At 51.1% G+C, this 16928-nt stretch overlaps 1 protein-coding gene across 2 annotated transcripts in view; it reads right to left on the bottom strand.

Moving 5' to 3' along the window:
- The window catches only part of PTP4A3 (protein tyrosine phosphatase 4A3), a 41907-nt gene extending 26460 nt beyond the window's left edge, over window positions 1–15447 (bottom strand). Inside the window, exon 1 of one of the 2 annotated variants that reach the window (XM_040071585.2) lies at window positions 15371–15447. The gene's annotated coding sequence lies outside the window, so the exon portion shown is untranslated. Of the gene's footprint in view, window positions 1–11483; window positions 11504–15370 lie in introns of those variants that run through there. The other variant, XM_058422342.1, reaches the window with a different exon arrangement.
- Between the last annotated feature and the right edge of the window lie 1481 nt (window positions 15448–16928).

Raw genomic sequence — 16928 nt, 5'->3', positions numbered from 1 at the left:
TGTTCCTGGCCTGTACACCCCAGGAGAGGAGCCAGCCACCAAGAAACCTAGGCTTTAAAAATAAAACATAATCTTGGCTTCAGAGAGGCAGGTGCAAGGGGAAGAAATAATTTTAAGCCTCATTCTGCAAGAGGAGAATGCTGGGACCCCTCTGAGTGGTGCTTGTCTGAGTTTAGAAGATTTATTTGGAGTCGATGGAGACATCTGACTGGTGGTTAATCCTGCTGCTGGGCACTGGGGCTGGGGAAGTGGACATCAAAGCATTCCTGCATCTGCTGGGGAAATGGGAGAGGCGGCAGACAGGGCTCTGCCTCCTCCTGGCGTGGCTGCTGGGGTGACAGGCAGCACAGACCTGAGCTTGGAGCCCCACAGGACCCAGAAAAGCCATCTAGATGTCTGAACAACCCCGAGGATGGATCTTCCCACTCGATTTGCTGCGTTTCCATCCTGCTGCAAACACAAACATGAGGAGATATTCCAGCCCTCTGATTTTGGTGGTCTCCTCTGGACCCACTCTGACAGGTCGATGTCTTTCTTGTGCTGAGGACCCCAGACCTGGGGACAGTTCTCCAGGTGGGGTCTCACAAGGGCAATTCTATGATTCTACACAGATGAGCTCCCAGCAAGCTCACAAGACCAGTGGCTGGTGTCCTAGGTCCATCCATCCTGGGATCCATGGTGGAAGCTTTTTCCTACCACTGACAGAGGATGGTTCAAACCTCTTGTGAGCTGGTTCAGCAGCAATCCAAGAGTTAGCATCTGGCCTGGAGATGAAGAGCACATTAAGGATTTAGTAGGACCTGACAGCTCATAAAGGGTGGCTAAGATAACTTTGTCAAAGGCTGGCATTCAGAACCTCTCCATCCAAGGAGCCAAACAGCCTCAGGCAAGCTGTCTCAGGGGAGTTCTGGGTACACTGCATAAATCTCCAACCTTATTAAAGCTCCAAAGACCACAGAATCCAGCTCCTGACCTTCTCTGGAGCAGAAAACGACAAAACATTTCCTGTTATTTATAGCAGCTGGAGAGCCTGATGGGAAAACCCCACTTGTGAAACGTGGGCTGCTTGCCATGGCTGCTCTCAGGGAACGGTCAAGCTGCTCTGAACTCCAGCCTGGATGGACCGTTTCATCCCTGGGGCCACTTCAGCCTGGGCAAGACCACATCCAGAGGCTGCACAAGAGGAACAGACAAATGGATCTTGCTCCCGTTGGCTCCTTCAGGTCATGTTTGCATGGCCCAACTTGAATTAGACAAGGCTGAGCATCCCAGAGAGGCGGCTTCACCTGTGGGCTACAGGCATGTGGCCACCTTTGAGGAGCACAGTTAATCTGTATGAGGCTCCACCTGGATGTGGCTGACCTCACCTAGGAGGCAACTGTCAGCTTTTCAGGGAAACTGAGGAAAGGGCACAGCCCCTTTGCCCACCTCCACTAGGCGCCACTCCCCTCCTCAAAGCATGGCAGGCACTGGCGTGTTTATCTTCTGGCAGCTGGATTTCCACCACTCTGGCACACGTGGAAGGTGCTTTCCAGCATGTTCAGTCACGCAGGTGCGGGAAACCTTGCAGCCCAAGGCGAACTCTTCCTGCACCGGGACAGGCTTTGCTGCTGGAAGCCTCTCAGCACTGGCCCAGCTAGAGAGGAGCATTTGTTGTCATGCTGTCGAGGAGGATTCCCAAAGCTTCTGTCTTGGGCCGGTGCCAGCACGGGTGTTCTGCTCGGTCCCAGGCTGAGGGAAGCAAGCTGTTCGTCATGCAGGGCTGTGAGATGCTGTGAAGGAACTCGCCAGCAACGAGAGGAGCAGCGAGCTCTGGAGCTGCCATGATGGCGGCTGAAAGGCTGCGATGGCACCCAGGGACATGCGCTGACCACTGCCACAGTCAAAAATAAATCACCGGGCTGAGGGCAGGGTGACAGTGAGTGTCAACACACCAGTGAACAGCTGATGGGATTCAGGACCACACTGGGAACAGCACAGGTCACGCGCCGGAACTTCACCTTCATCATGAAGCTTCTGCTCCTGTCCAGGTAATGATGCCTCATGTAGGATTCAGCTTGAGAGCAGAAATCTGAATTTAGGGACCCAGGAGCCTAATTAGAGTCATCACAAAAATCACAGAATGGTTTGGGTTGGAAAGGAACTTCAAACGTTGTCTAACCCAACAATATGTAGTCCTGCAATGAGCAAGGAGACCTTCCAGTAGATCAGGAGACCATTTCAGTCACCTGGTCCCAGGCTTCTTGGCAGGCTCCTCCTGTCCTTCTCTGCTGTTGGTGAATCTGTGTGGCCCCATGGCCAGTGTGGGAGACAGACGTTATCTTATCCTCAGCAACAAAACCCCAAACCAGAGCGATGGCCAAGGCCTAGGCGCACCTCCAAAGAGCCCAGACAGATCTTCTCCCAGGGAGATCTCGGCCCTTGCGATAGACAAGTTCTTTCTAAACATCCCCAGGCAGTTTGCCTGCAAGCCCAATTAGTAACACTGTATTTTGTCAACAAAGTCGGGTCAGGAGCAATTCATAGACTTCACGCTGGTTAACCTTTTCCCACCAAACAAGCCCAGGGATATTTTGATTCTCTGCCCTTGAGAAGTTTATTTGTGTAGGATCCATCCACTTACCAGCTTCCGGCAATGAAAAGACACACAAGGAGTGTAACTGCTTTCTAATAGTTGGGGAAAGATGTGATGGCTGCGGCCAGGACTCACCAGCACCAGCACTAGGAAAGCAGAGAATTTGCCAAAGCCACCTGAGAGAGTCCAAGAGGCTTGTAATTAGCCTGGGAGAGAAATCATAATGAGTCCAACAGCCAGACCACCGCCCCCAGATGCAACAAGACCTTCTGTGGAGAACCTGGGGGTGTTCTACTTACTGGAGGCAAAACGTGTGGACTGGGATTGTGGAATACTGAAAGAAGACTCAACAGAGAAGAAACGTCAGAGAAAGCCATTCCTGCTTTCAGCCTAGTCCACGTGCCATCACCCAGGAGATGACAACACCAAACCAGTTCAAGCTTCTCCAGTGCTTTTCACTGCCCAGGACCACATCCCATCATCTGACACTCACAGGATTTTGAAGCAAAAGCAGATGAGTAGTATCAAGGAAAAGGACAACCTTAGCCTTGGCCTGGTGAGGATTTTAGGCCTCTTAGAAGAAGGACCAAGGAGAAAGATTTCTCACCTTCCTCCTGGGATGTGTGGGATGCATCTCTCAGCCCAGGATCACAGGCTGCTGCAGCTCACAGCTTGCTTCAGCTCCAGGTAGCCCAGAAACCTTCAGTGTGATTCAAAAGGATTGGCCAAAAGGGATACAACCTGAGACTCCCTCACCGCCTGGGCTCTCCTGGCAAATGATTAACACAGGCTGCACTAGCTGGCAAGCTCTTCACCCAGACAGAACAGCATCTGGCAGGCCCATTACTGCCTTGTGTGGTGGGTGTGCCCTGGAGAGCCTGGAGATTTATTGCCCAGATATAAGGTGACTGAGCTCTGTCACTGGAGCACTGCAGAGAAAAGCAGAATTTCTTCATAAAAGAGCCTGCTTATCACAATTTCAATTATTTGCACATGAAGAGGAGGCCAGGAGGGCAAAGCCACCCCAGGGTGATATGGGGAGGTGACACAGTGCTGGCTCTAGTGGGTGCTGCCAGCTGGAGAAGTGTCTGATTCAATAAAGGAACAGCCATCCCAGAAAGGGACAGGGAAAGCTATGCCTTTTAACAGCAATTGGGATATTTTCTTCAGCACATTCTTCTCCCTCCAGTAATCTGGTGGGAGCCTGGAAAGACGGGTTGTGAAATGTAATTTCTCCCTGCCAGCAGCTCTGTGGGGATACCAGGAGCCAGAGCAGCCTTGCACGGAGGCGGGACCAGTGTCCATCATGCTACAAACAGGAGACACTGATAATTAAACTGGAAGGTGAGGAGAAAGCCTTTCCCACCATAAAACTCTTCCCTGACCTGGCTTGTCCTTGCATCAGGATGGACTCAAGAGTCTCTCACATTGAGGCAAAGGATATGGGGCTTGCTCATGATGCAGTATTTACCTCTTGAGATCTGGGCCAGGTCACGCATTTGCATCACTTTGGGCTGTATTTGCTCACGGGCAGAGTAAAGTCCTCCAGCTTTCAGAGTAAATCCCAGTTTGGAGCAGAAACTGGGAGAAGAGCACAGTGGGATGTACTGGCTCCTGGGTGGCCACTCCAGGCCACATAGGTCCTTAGGTGGTGCCTGAAATCTCAGTACGTCCCATGGATAGGAAGAACATTGGGCTGTATCTGGCAGCAGTTTGAGAGGACACTGGTCACAGCCACGTGCTGGGCTGAGCCGTGCATGCCGTGGTGCGTCTGTGCGACATGCCTTCATCCATCTCTGCTTCCAATTATAGCCACTAATGATTTTAGCAAGAAAAGACTAAACCGAGTGCATCCCTGGCAGGCTCACTGACGCTGGCCAGATGTGTTGCTCCTGGCAGGTGCCACAAGTGGTTGCAAGTGTGCAGGTGGCTTTGCAGGGGGAAAGTAAGGAAAAAAAAGTAAAAAGAAAAAGCTATGGGTCATTGCCATGAAACCAAACCTTCCAGACTCAGAAAAACTGAACGGAGCCGGTCCTGGATGCTTTGCGGTCTGGGCTTGGGTGAGGCCCCAGGGCTGTAATGGTTTTATTTAGGGCATGCAGTAACCTTTGGCTCCTATTGTATTTGGGTTTGCCAGAAAGGCAGTTGGTCTGGCTGAATTAAAGCCGGCAGTAATTACATGCCAATGCCTCCTCTGTAGTGAGGAAGGGCAAAACCTAAAAAGAAAACCACGTGTGCATCCCTCTATTCACCACTTCATGTAGAGACATTCCTTAACCTCCCAGGAGCAGAAATCCAGCTCATGCCCAGCATTAACGCTTTGGAAAGTTATTGACAACACAGTCCAAAAAGGAGGAGAGATGTGGGAAAGTTCCTGGTGTCAAAATGCATTTCGTAAGCAACCAGACTCATCCCCTGAAGGACACCCTCTGCCTTACCCAGCCACCAACCCACCCAGCAGCCTTCCAGCCTTCCCGGCTTCCCCCGGTGAACGTGCCAAATACAAACCAGATGCTCCAAAACGCCTGCTTGAAGACATTCCCTTTCATCTGGTAACTGCTGCTTCCGAGGGAAAAGATCTTAAGCGGTGCTCAAACCCTCTTGAATGACCCAGACACCTATTTTTGTCCCTTCTGGACTTCTGAGCATTTTTGGCTTTGGAATCTGAGCCACCCTGCTGCTCCTCGTCCCCTTTTCCCGGCAGCTGATGGCCAGTTCCAGCCTCCTGGGCAGCATTTGCACCCTTAGGACTGGTTTATTGCCACCCACTTGCTATTAGCCATATGCAATCCAATCCCACTGCGTGGGGTGCCATGATGCATCTGCAATGGGCATCACTGCTCCCCCAGCACCAGAGGGGCATGGTGCAGGAAAATCAGGCTGGGTGTACAAAAACAAGGTGGAGAAGGCAAAACTAAGATGCTGTTTGCAGTAATGGCAGTGATAACAGCTCCATCTAAAACTGCAGCAAGAGAAAATCCACCCCCCCACAACATCTGACCTACACAAGCGTAAACTTAAATTGAGGTACATCTGCACTGAAGACTTTCTCTTGTCCTCTTCAGTCACTGCCTTTCTAGCTTTGACAAATAAACAGCCAGTCCTCAAACCTTAGGCTCTTTATTGCTGGTGGTTCCTTCCCCTTCGTTTCTAAGTAATTAATAACAGGAGGAGAAGGTTGCAAAACACACACTGACCTCTCCTTTAAATACAGTGAGAAATCAAATAAAGAGGGAGAGAGGAACAAGGAAGATCAACTACAGGCAGAAAATGCCCAGCTGTACCCACTCAGAGTGCTGGAGGCTGTGGATGCTGATTTAGACAGCGGGAAAACGAGATGCATAAAGCAAACGCAGCGATGAGAGCAGGATGTGATGCACTCCCATGCTGCAGCTGCAGCTGTGAAGGAGCCCATGGGCTGCTCAGAAAAGATTCAGGAGGGGAAGTTAATGTCCAACGTGATGTGCTAAACAACCATGGCCTGGAGGAGAGGAGCTGGGGGTCAAAAATCACTTAATGTGGAAAGATGCGAAAGGGTCTGCTGGTTTCCTCCTGGTATCTGCTGCTGATGCTCAGTGCCCCATCAGCATCACTCTCCCTGACAGTGCAGATGAGCATTAGTGGGAATTGTGTTACACCAGCCCAGCAGCTTCACTGGGAACTGGGAGATGAGAATAATCCTGCTAATAACTGCAACGGCCAGCTCCTCCTTGATGATGCCAATTTATGCGTGGTTTAACGAGGGAACAGAATGATGGAAGGACACTGCAAGAGAATATAAAATATAAAACCCTGCCTCAAATGGACACATGCTGGTGCAGTTTGGATTAGGCAGAATGAAAAAAGAAAAAAAAGATTCTTAACTAACGGAAAACTTCAGAGGAAATAAGGAGCTGGTGAGTGATGGAACCTGGAGCATCCTTCCTTCCATCAAAGGTACCAGTCAAGTTCTGCCTGTCAAGGAGAAGGCAGGGGTCTTAATTGGGATGGATAAGCCAACATCTCAGCATCACCAGGAATAAGGACAGAGCTCCCAAAGAAAGCACATAAAAGGCAAAGAAAACCCACGGCAAAGATGCAGCAGTGAAAAGTACGGTGAAAAATTATCACCCTGGGGGGAAAGCAAACACCTTGGAGCTCTTCCCATACCATCCTGGATGGTCCAACACCTCCAAAAGGGGACCAGTGGTAAGGGGCCATGTGTGTGTTTTGACCTGATGCACTTTCACATTCTAAATCCACTTCAGCCTTCGAGCAAAATGCCTGGCACAGCTGTGCATGGGAAATGTCTGCTCCACAACACCAGGACTGAGATTAGCATGGGCAAGAACACAAGCCCCGGAACTACCAGAAAGGAGAGGGAAAGGTGCTACTGAAAGCTGCACCAGGAAAAAAAAAAAAATCTCATCTTCTGCCAAAATGGTGTTTGCATTGCAAAAGAGAAGTGTGCTAATGAAATTAGATAATGGTTTCATACTGGAGAGCCTTTGTCAGTGGTAAGGACGGTTGAGGCTGTCCCGCAGGCTGGGACCATTCCCAGTGAGGATGTCAAGAGGCTGCATGGTAGATTGTCCTTTTCAATGGGTGAGCTGCAAATCAAGTCGCTGGGGCTGTCTCCACTGCAGAAATGAGGAAGCCTAGATGCCCTTACACCCCCTCCAGCCATGCTCCACCAGAAGCTCTGGGTTATTTAGGTTGGCAGACCCACAGCACTTGCTAGAGCCTGCCAGAGGATAAATACCAGGGCAGGGAAAAGAGCCATCCAAGCTAAAAGCCAGTGCTGGTACAAGAACAAGGCCAAATGGGTACGAGTCATCCACAAATAAATTTCAGCTGGAAATGAGAGCAGTTTGTATCCGTGCGAGCAGCAAGGCTCTGGCAACAGCTTTCCCAGAGGACTTGCCAGGGTCAAACAGCTCATTAGTTCTAAGAAGGAAGCTGGCAGGGGGTTTGTGTCACGGCTGCCTGTAATGGCAGGGAGGAGGGTGAGACCCGCCAAAGACTGATGGTGGCCCTGGGGCTGCCTTCAGCAGGACATGGGTCTGCAGCCACAGCCCACATCCCACCTGCACTGGTAGGACACCGAGGGACGCAACTGCATCTGCTTGCTCTCAGGGAGAGAGGGAAGCTGCATGGGGAGGAAAATAAAAATGCAGAGCTCCGTTTTTCCAGCTGACAGGAGCTTAAATACGTACTGGGAATTGGGCTCAGGGCCCTGTGTGAAATTCAGCTTGGCTTGTCTTGAGACAGCAGCTCTACTCCCTGAGCACCCTACGAGAATTTCAGTAATAGCAGGGGGAATCAGACCTACTTGTCAAGCGTGTTGCTATTTGTGCAAATGCTCTGTACCGGAGGGAAGCTTGAAGAACAAGTCCCCTTTTTATAGCACATTGGATGCTGGCAGTGAGCCTGCAAATTAGAAGGAATTCAGAGAGGAGCAACAACAACAACAACAACAACAAGAAGCCTAAGGGGTTGGAGGGATTAGTTTGTGAGGGGAAAGAAAAAAAAAAAAAAAAAAAAAGGGAGCTAAGTGTGTGGTCCAGTGGATGTGACTTCAGGTTGGGACTGTACCCAGTGTCCCATCCACAGCAAACCTTCCTGTGCCATGTGCCAATTTCCCTACTTGTCCCTAAGAGGCAAGATGCGTTTTCTGCCACCTCAGGATACAGTTCTGTCATGTCCACACAGAAAAAAAAAAAAAAATTAAAATTTACATACATGATAGAAAGTTGAGTAAGAAGCAGTCAGAGTAAAGGTCAGCCCATGAACAAAATCAGTTTGAGCTGGGAGCAGCTTAAGCCATGGCAATGAATGGTGAGTGGAGAAGAACCCCCTGCTGCAATGTTTATTTTAGGATGGTTTTACCCCAAATTAGCTCAGTTCATCCCCAAACCCGCTGAACTGCTCAGAGAGGTGCAATATCCCCAACTGGATAGAGTCTGGCTGTCAGCATCCTTATTTTTTGGGGCACTGAGAGGGGCAGGAGTGATCTGGATCATGGGTGTAATCATCAGCCTTCAGCCTGGCTGCACTTGCACTGGTGCCAGGGCCCTGGAGAGGGGACTTGGGCAAGAGCTCAGCACTGTGCAGGGAAAAGCTTTGCTGTCCTCAGCTCGGGGTACTCAGCCCCATGGGGACATTACTGTGACCAAAAAGTTGCACGAGCCAGGATGCAGCAATACATCACCCCGGGGAGCATCAGCACGAGGACATCCAGAGCCTTTCAGGGATGAAACCAGCTTTCCAGCTTGTTGACCAAACCTCCTCCTTTTAGTGCCTGTCACACAAGCACGGATGAAGCTGTAATTTGCCATGACGGAAGGTAGGAGAGGAGGGGACGCAGAGGCTGGGACAAGCCTTCCCTTAAATGCCCCCTAATGCCACCTTAAAAAATAATGAACCGGGGGCAGTGGAGGTTACTGGTTTGGTATGAGAATTTTCATGAGCATGAGAAAAAGAAAGACCACATTGCTCCAAAGTTTTTGGTTTTTTTTTTTTTTTTTTTTTTCTTTTTTTTTCTAAGCAAGCTTTAGGGCTCTGGGAGAACAAAGCTTGCTGCAAAGTTTGTTTTCTGTTGTGCCCATGTTACCAAGCAGAGCTGGCCGTGGAATGTGCAGTGAGGGGCACCCGGCTGCGCTGCACCCCTGTGTAAGCACTGGTGGCCAGGTAGGATGGCACGGTGAGGGTCACTGAGCCTTGGGCACTGCCTCCAGCCCAGCACATTGCCCAGCCACCCATTTTCCCAATTTAGCACAACTTTGCTTCCAGCAGTGTCCCATTTCCAACAGTTATGCTGCACATGCTGCTAATACATAAACATCATACAGACATCAAAAAAGTATTTTTTAGATGTTGGGATAATCAGGGCAATTGCCCTGGCGCCTTTCCCCGACGTGCCAGGGTGCAGTGCGGTAGCTGGCAGCTCCCAAACCCTTCTCCGGAAAAGTTCAAACCCTCAAATACTTGGAATTGCTCTTTGAGGGAATTTATTTTAAAGCCGCTTTAACGGCAGCTGGGAATTACCAGGGAGGCACTTTGCTCTGCTATTTCCCAGCTGCTGACCCCATTTGCATGAAGGGGGCCCTGGGCAGCCGCCCAGCTGGGACGCTTGGGGACATGAGCCCAGCCAGCACTGACTGGAGTTGCACCCCAAATTCCCCTTGTTTCAGCTTGAAGCAAAAGCACAGAGAAGGGCTGTTGTGCATGGCAGGAGCAAGAAAAATTAACTCCCACATTCAGAAGTGAGGGTGTGAGCTGGGATGTGGTAGGATTGTCTTCTAAGACCCTGTTCCCATGAGGGCTGAAAATTGCACCCAACCATGTTGCTTCCTCCTGAGAGCAAAAGCAGAACTGGAGGCTGTGAGCCTCCCAAAAACCAAATCAACATCCCAACGTGTTGGTGGTATGTTGGTTTTTAAAGCAGCATTTTAGTCTTAAAAAGAAAAGGGTTATTGAGCAAAATCAGTGACACCAAGTCAGCAGCTAAATGTCATCAGGACTGCAAGTGACAGGTCCTGATAGAAGGCTGGAAAATGCCAGCACCAGAGCTGTGGTTGTTCCTCCTGCAAACTCTTCATGCCCCCATTTCCCTGTGAGGGTTACGGAGCCCTTCCCTCCTCCATGCCTACATAGGGACACCATGGCCACTCCACCTGACTCAAGCCCTGGGGATGAGCTAGGAGCCTTGGAATAGGTGCAGGTGGCTGGGTTGGGTCTGGTGGCAGACAGAGGCAACTCCAAGCCCAACAGCTGCCGGATGTGAACCCACCTGCAGCTACCAAGTCAACGAAGTGAAGGGGCCCCCAAAGCCACAGGCAAGGGTTGGCCTGATAGGCATCAGTCCCCTGCAGCACTCGTGGCTTTATTCTCCCTGCTGTCACGCTTGAAAAACATTTGTGGAAAAACACAGCAGAATGAAGAGGGTTTGAGTGGCAAGTCAGAGAAGGAGCTGGGGGAAGAAAACAACTTGGCAAGGAAGAAGGAGCTGAAGGACACAAGTGTTCCCATTTTGGTTCAGAACTCCCTAGGGTGCCTCTTGGAGCCTTTATTGACCAACTCGCCTGCCCTCCACGAGCTGGCCTTGCAAACTGCGGCAGGAGGGAGGCTATTCCTGGTCAAGGCATGTACAACAGCAACACTTTCTTAACTCTATAATCAACTAGTGACACACAAAACACACAGTCAAGGACTTTACTGGAGAGGGCTCCAGCTCTGCAGATAGTGCACCTGCAACATCACCACAAAAAGCCATCAGGTACTCTTGTGAAAAGCTTCAGTGGTCCCCCAAAAAAGAGGGAAAAAAAGAGCTTAAGTCCAGCCAGGCAGACACAATCTGCTTACAAAAATCAAGGAGCACCTTTGACTCCAGCAATGCAGCAGATGGAGAGGACTGAGTTGCCTCTCTCAGTATTAGAAGGAAAATAATCGTCATGATAAAAAAAATGGGATGCAGCCAGGTCAGGTTCATTACGGGTGAAAGGCAATGGTTTGACTCCAAACCCAGCTGTTCTCCCCAGCATTGATACGATCTTCCCAGCACAAGTCTGTGCAGGAACTCATCAACCCCCCACTCCTTGCAACATGATAACACAGCACATCGCCCCCAGCTCCCAAGTTAAACATCTTATTAACTGCAGTGACGTAAAAGAGGAAATCTCCAAGAACTATCACAGAGATGAGAGGGAACACATTTACCATCAATAGGCAATGATACTGCTGCAGAGAGATTTGCACATAAAGCAGCACCCAGCCCCTCCTTCCCCTCCCTCCTCTAATCACTCCATGTCATGGGAAACTAAACCTGACATCCAAACAGCCCTGATACAAGACACTCACTGTAAAAATATTTTCAAGATCGAAAAACAACAAAAAAACTTGCCTTCCAGGAAACCATTTGGATACAAACCCTGCGCAGCTGCAGCCACCCTCGGTGTCGTATTCATCCCTCCTGCTTCGGCTCAGAAATCAGGCAGGGTGGGGAAAGGGAAAGGCAATAAAAAAAAAAGGGGGAAAAGAAGAAGCGATATTGCAGCTGATGAGCTGTGAGAGGCTGTTGGCAAAGTGGTCCAGCAATCATCTGAAATTCAGACGGTCACGTGTGGGTTCTGTCTGCAGCTCCCGCGCAGCCCAGGCTCAGCACTTCGCCCAAGTGCACACGCAGCAATTCCCCACGCCGAGCTCTCCCATCCCACTCCCACACACTTCCCAGCCCGTGCCCCATCCCAACCATACCCAGCAGGTTTTGGCACTGCAAGGTGACCCAGCTGCTCTGGCCACAAAGGTGGATTTCTGCCATGCAAGCGCAGGGCACACCGAAAAGCATCACTAAGCTGCAAAACCACCCTCCCTTGGAGCTTCTACACCTAAATCCAAGCCCTGCAGGCAGTGCTGTCTTCTCCACCAGGATGTGCCAGTGGCCATCACCCCACTACATCATCTGGGGCTGGTGGGGGGTCCCACTGGCCTGGAGGAGTGCCCAGAACATGCTGTACCCACTCCCGAGGCCAGCCTGTCCCTGGGCAACCCTGGGCATGTCCAGAACCAGCCTCCGAGCTCCCTGAGCTGCTATGGTTGCGTCAGAGAGCAGTGGGTGAGCCCAGACACCTCTGGGGTGAGGTGGCAGCCAGCTTTTTTCTTTCCTTTCCTTCCCTATAATTTTCATCTGGGACATTGCTTTAGAGCCAAGGGACGCTTCAGGCTCCATCCTGCACTGCCCTGCAGTGCAGCGGCCCCTGGGAACTCACCAGGACCAAGCAATCACCAAAGGTCCCTCTGCAAAAGGCCATGATGTGGCTGCAGAGATCCAGCCCCACTGTCCCATCCCCAAAAATTTTCAGGACAACTAAAATTTTTTTTTTTTTCCTCTGCTTGCACCCATTCTTCACAAAAATTAAGCAAGAGGAATCAGGAGACTTAATGTTCCTCACCGCCTGTGCCTCACCACCCGGCTGGAGATGCATCGCATGGCACTAAAGTCAGGCAGATACAGTGGGACTAAAAAAAGAGCATGGTTGTTTTTTTTTTCTTTTAAAGCCGGATTGCCTTTCAGGGTGACTATATTTATAGGTAGAGCTGTTGAAATTTTAAGGGCTCCTTGCCACAGGAATCCGGTCGTGTCTCGTGTTCGCAAAGTGGCGTAACTTGGCAAAAATGAACATTTAATAGTCCAATGGGTGCTGCTTTCCTTCCTTAATTTTGGGTTAAATCAGAAAGGGAAAAGGACAAGATGTAAAATTAGTCATGCACGCTGCTGCCATGTGCCACAGTCTGTATTTTCCAGATTAGGAGCGTAACGAACACGGGACTTCACACCCACCCCTAGACCGGCACTTTCCTTTTCGGTCAATGACCAAAAAAACCCAGCTTTTGCGGGTGTTTATTTTTGCTTTTGGTTTGGCTATCTGTGACACACAAAAAGCCTCCTCTGCACTTCGTTCTGTGGTTGAAAAATCCCGTCAGGGTTCAGCTGCAGAGTGGTAAAACCCGCTCTCCCCGTCCAAAGCCGCTCGGGAACACCACCCGCCAACACGTCGCAGCACACGATGCCCAGAAACCACGCAGTCTCAGCCCAAAAGCTGAGAGGTTTCTTAGACAAGAGCATGCTACGCTGCTAAACCCCTTTTTTATTTTAAATTATGCTATAAAAGCATGTTACACCCTGTCCAAAGACGCTACCACCCCACTGAGCACGTCTGGATGCTAAACTGTGATTCCCTCTGACAATGTGTGTCTATTTAAGACAAAACCCATACAGTAATTAAAGTTATTGATAGGAGACGATGTTTACTGTTTGCTATTTTGACATCAAATGTTGTTGGATTTCAAGACACTGATTTCCATGGATTGCAGGGGATGATGAAGCTGGAAACATGCCTTAATGCTGGGGTTTTTGATGCTTCTCTGGGCACTTCTGCTGTCAAATCAAAGAAATGCACTTAACAGGCCAATCCCAGCGGATGCTTCTCACCCAGGATTGCCTTGACTGGAAGTCAAGCGATTTTTGAGCTATCAAGGCACACATAAAAATAAAATAGCTTTGACAAAAGCTTTTTGCTTCTGCAAGTAGTCCGCTCCCTAAGCAGAGCCAACGGGCGATGGCTCATGGTACACACCTTTGACAAAAGTTAACCAAAGTTAAAGTTTTAACATTCCCAAAAGGAACAAATTTCAGGTTGGAGCACTTACCAAAGGTTAAAAGTCTCTTCACTTGCCCAGCTGGCAAATTTGGTGGCCTCTGAGACCCCCAGAAAGTGGCTGTCAGGCATTGTGCTGCATCAGCCCCTGGCAGCCAGCATCTGGGCAGTTAACTCTGAAGCCAAGTGACAACACACAGTTAAGTCCCTGGATGTATACAGATATTGGTGCAGAACACTGGTGAGCCCACAAGGCCCACAGCTTTAAATCCACCTGCAGCATTTTTAATGTACGCCACTAGCAACAATGTGATAAAAAAAATCAGTGATCCTTGTAACAGTGGAATTTAAATCCAGCTCACAACCTGGTAGGGAGATTCATGACATTTTGTACACAAACAAGCCACTAGCCCCATTTATCCACATTACTCTTTTCCCACTGCTGTCAATAAATACAGGACTTCATTAAGGCGCAGTTTTCTTGCTGATCCTCCTTTGGCCAGAAGGATGCATATAAACCCAACCCAGCAGCTCCAGACACTCGGTTGCCCCGTTTACATCTCAGTTCCTTTGAGCAGAAAGATGAAGCTGTAAACAAATCAACTGGAGAAATTGGCAGCAGCACAAACTTGACAGATTCCAGCTAATTGCTTAGATTAGTAGCTCCAGTCGCATGCAAAAATCCACACTACCTATGGCAGAGAAAGGCATGGCATGGGGTGTCCTCCTGCTATGTGACCTGCCTGCCCAGGGAGTGGGAACTACTGGCATTTCCAAGCCCCCACGCCATGGCAATGCCAGAAATGGCTTGCTAGCCTAATGAGACATGCTCAAATACGGAATCACTGAATCATCCACGTTGGGAAAGACCACCAAGATCATCAATGCACCACCACCACCATGTTCACCACCGAACCATGTCACCAAGTGCCATAACCACGTTTTCTGAACACTTCCAGGGATGGTGATTCCACCACTTCCCTCGGCAGCCTGCTCCAAACGCGACCCAGGAGAGGCCATCCCTGCCGCAGCTACCGATGCAGAGCAGCCCCATTCCTTTTGACGAAGAGGGAAATATCCTCAGGGATGGCGAGACCGGACAGCGTGGAGCACGGCGCTTCCCCCCTTGGGCCCCTTGTGACACCGATCGCTGTGTCCGGCCCCGGACGGGGGTGGAGAGGCCCCGTGGAGCCCTGACAGTGCCACGCTGCATCCCACCCACGGAGCGCGGCGGGACGGGCGCCGTGTGCGGGATGCTCCGTGTCCGCACCATGGGGTGGGGGACTGCGGCATCGCGCGTGGGCTCCCAGCGGGGCTATGGCGGGGAGGAAGCAGCGCGCGTGATCCTGGCACACGGGGGCTATAGCTCCTCTCAATTAATTTTGGGTTCAATCTGAAGGTGCTGGAGCCTCGCTAGGGCCGGGGGGGGGGGGGGCACGCACGCCGCTGCCCCCCCATCAGAGCCCCAGGATGGCTGCAGCGGAGCCATCACCCCGCTCCGGGAAGACATCGCACCGCGCAGCCTCCTCCGCACGCCGCGGGGGCCCCGCAGCCGGCGGCACACGGACCCCTCCCGCCCGCATTGTTGCGCGGGCGGACCCACGTGCGGCCACCGCCGCCGTTTCGCGTCGCCCGCCCGCCTCCGCGCCCGTGCACTGACCTGCCCGCCGGCTCCGCTCGGCTCCTCTGGGCTGCGCTCGCCCCGCGCCCGGCCCCGCTCGCCGCCCGGCCAGCCCCGTTCGCCGCCCCCCGCCCGCACATGCAGCCGCCGCCGCCGCCCCGAGCGCGCCCGCGCACCCGGCCCCGCCCCCGCGCGCGCCGCCGCCGCGTCACGTGGCGCGAGGAGGAGCCAATGGGAAGGGAACCGACGGAGGAGGGGCGTGGTCTATGGGCTGTGTGGGCGGGGCCGGGGCCGGGGCGGGGCCTATGGGAGTGGGCGGGTCAAGGGGTAAGGGGAGTGTGAGGGAAGGGGCAAAAAGGGGAAGAGAAAGAAATGGAACGAGAGGTGCTGCAGCAGTTCTGCTGTGGAAACAGGCTGGGAGAGCTGGGCTTGTTCAGCCTGGAGAAGAGAAAGCTCCGCGGAGAACTTAAGAGTCCTTTCCAATGCCTAAAACCTCTCCAAGAGAGCTGGAGAGGGAGTTTGAAACAAAGGGCTGGAGTGACAGGGGAAGCAAGAATTGCTTTAAGCTGCAGAGGGCAGATTTAGATGGGATATTAGGAAAAATCTCTTCTCTGTGAGGGTGGTGAGGCACAGGGACAGGTTTCCCAAAGAAGCTGTGGTTGCCCCATCCCTGAAGTGTTCAAGGCCAGATTGGATGGGGCTTGGAACAACCTGGGATAGTGGAAGGTGTCCCTGTCCATGGCAGGGGGTTGGAACTGGATGACCTTTAAAGTTGCTTCCAACCCAAAATACTCTATGATTCTAAGAAGAAGAAAATGAAGATGATGAGGAGGAAGAAGATGAAGAAGAAAGAAGATGGTGATGACTAGTAGGAAGAGGAGGAGGAAAAGAAGAAATAAGGAAGAAAAGGAGGAAGAAAGAAGATAAAGATGAAAAAAAGTGATGAGGAAGAGGAGAAGGAAGAAGATGAAGAGGAGAAAGAAGAAGAAGAAGGAAGAGAGAGAAGAAAGAAGGAGAAAACAAAGATGACAAAGAGGAAGCTGAGGAAGACAAAGAAGAGCCTGGGGGCAGAGTCAAGGGGAGACAGCGCAGGCCTAGGCTCAGTGCAGCAGTGTCCCCTGTCCTTTGTGCCCTTAGTTCCCTGACCAAGGATGGGAGGAGGCTGCCCATTCCTGAGGCTATACAGGATACATTTAACATCTTCCATTAGTGGTTCTGAGTACGTGTGAAGCATAGGGGTCACCCAGTGTGTCACAGACTCAAGCTGATACATTTCAGGAGCTGCTGTCACTTTATAGCCAAGGCCCTCACCTTAGGTTGTCAAACTTTGTGTCTACAACCCATGTCTAGATCTTGTGGTGTAAAGAACCACCATAAATTCAAAGGAACAGGAGCACAGCACCTGACGTCGTATCAAGTTTTCATTTATTTCTAACTTGTCAAGTACTCTCTTAGCCGAAGTCACCTCAGAGGCAGCCAAGGGCTTCAAAAAATGAAAAGAATAATAGGGGGCTTAGTGCCACAGGCAGAGTGGGATTCCGTGATTCCTCAGGAGACACAAACATGTAGAGTTGAATATCAGGAGATCCTCAGATGT

This window comes from Hirundo rustica, chromosome 1 (genome assembly GCF_015227805.2).
Source record: "Hirundo rustica isolate bHirRus1 chromosome 1, bHirRus1.pri.v3, whole genome shotgun sequence".
Lineage (NCBI taxonomy): Eukaryota > Metazoa > Chordata > Aves > Passeriformes > Hirundinidae > Hirundo > Hirundo rustica.
Note: the sequence above shows the minus strand (reverse complement) of the source record. Positions and strands in the feature narration are given on the sequence as shown.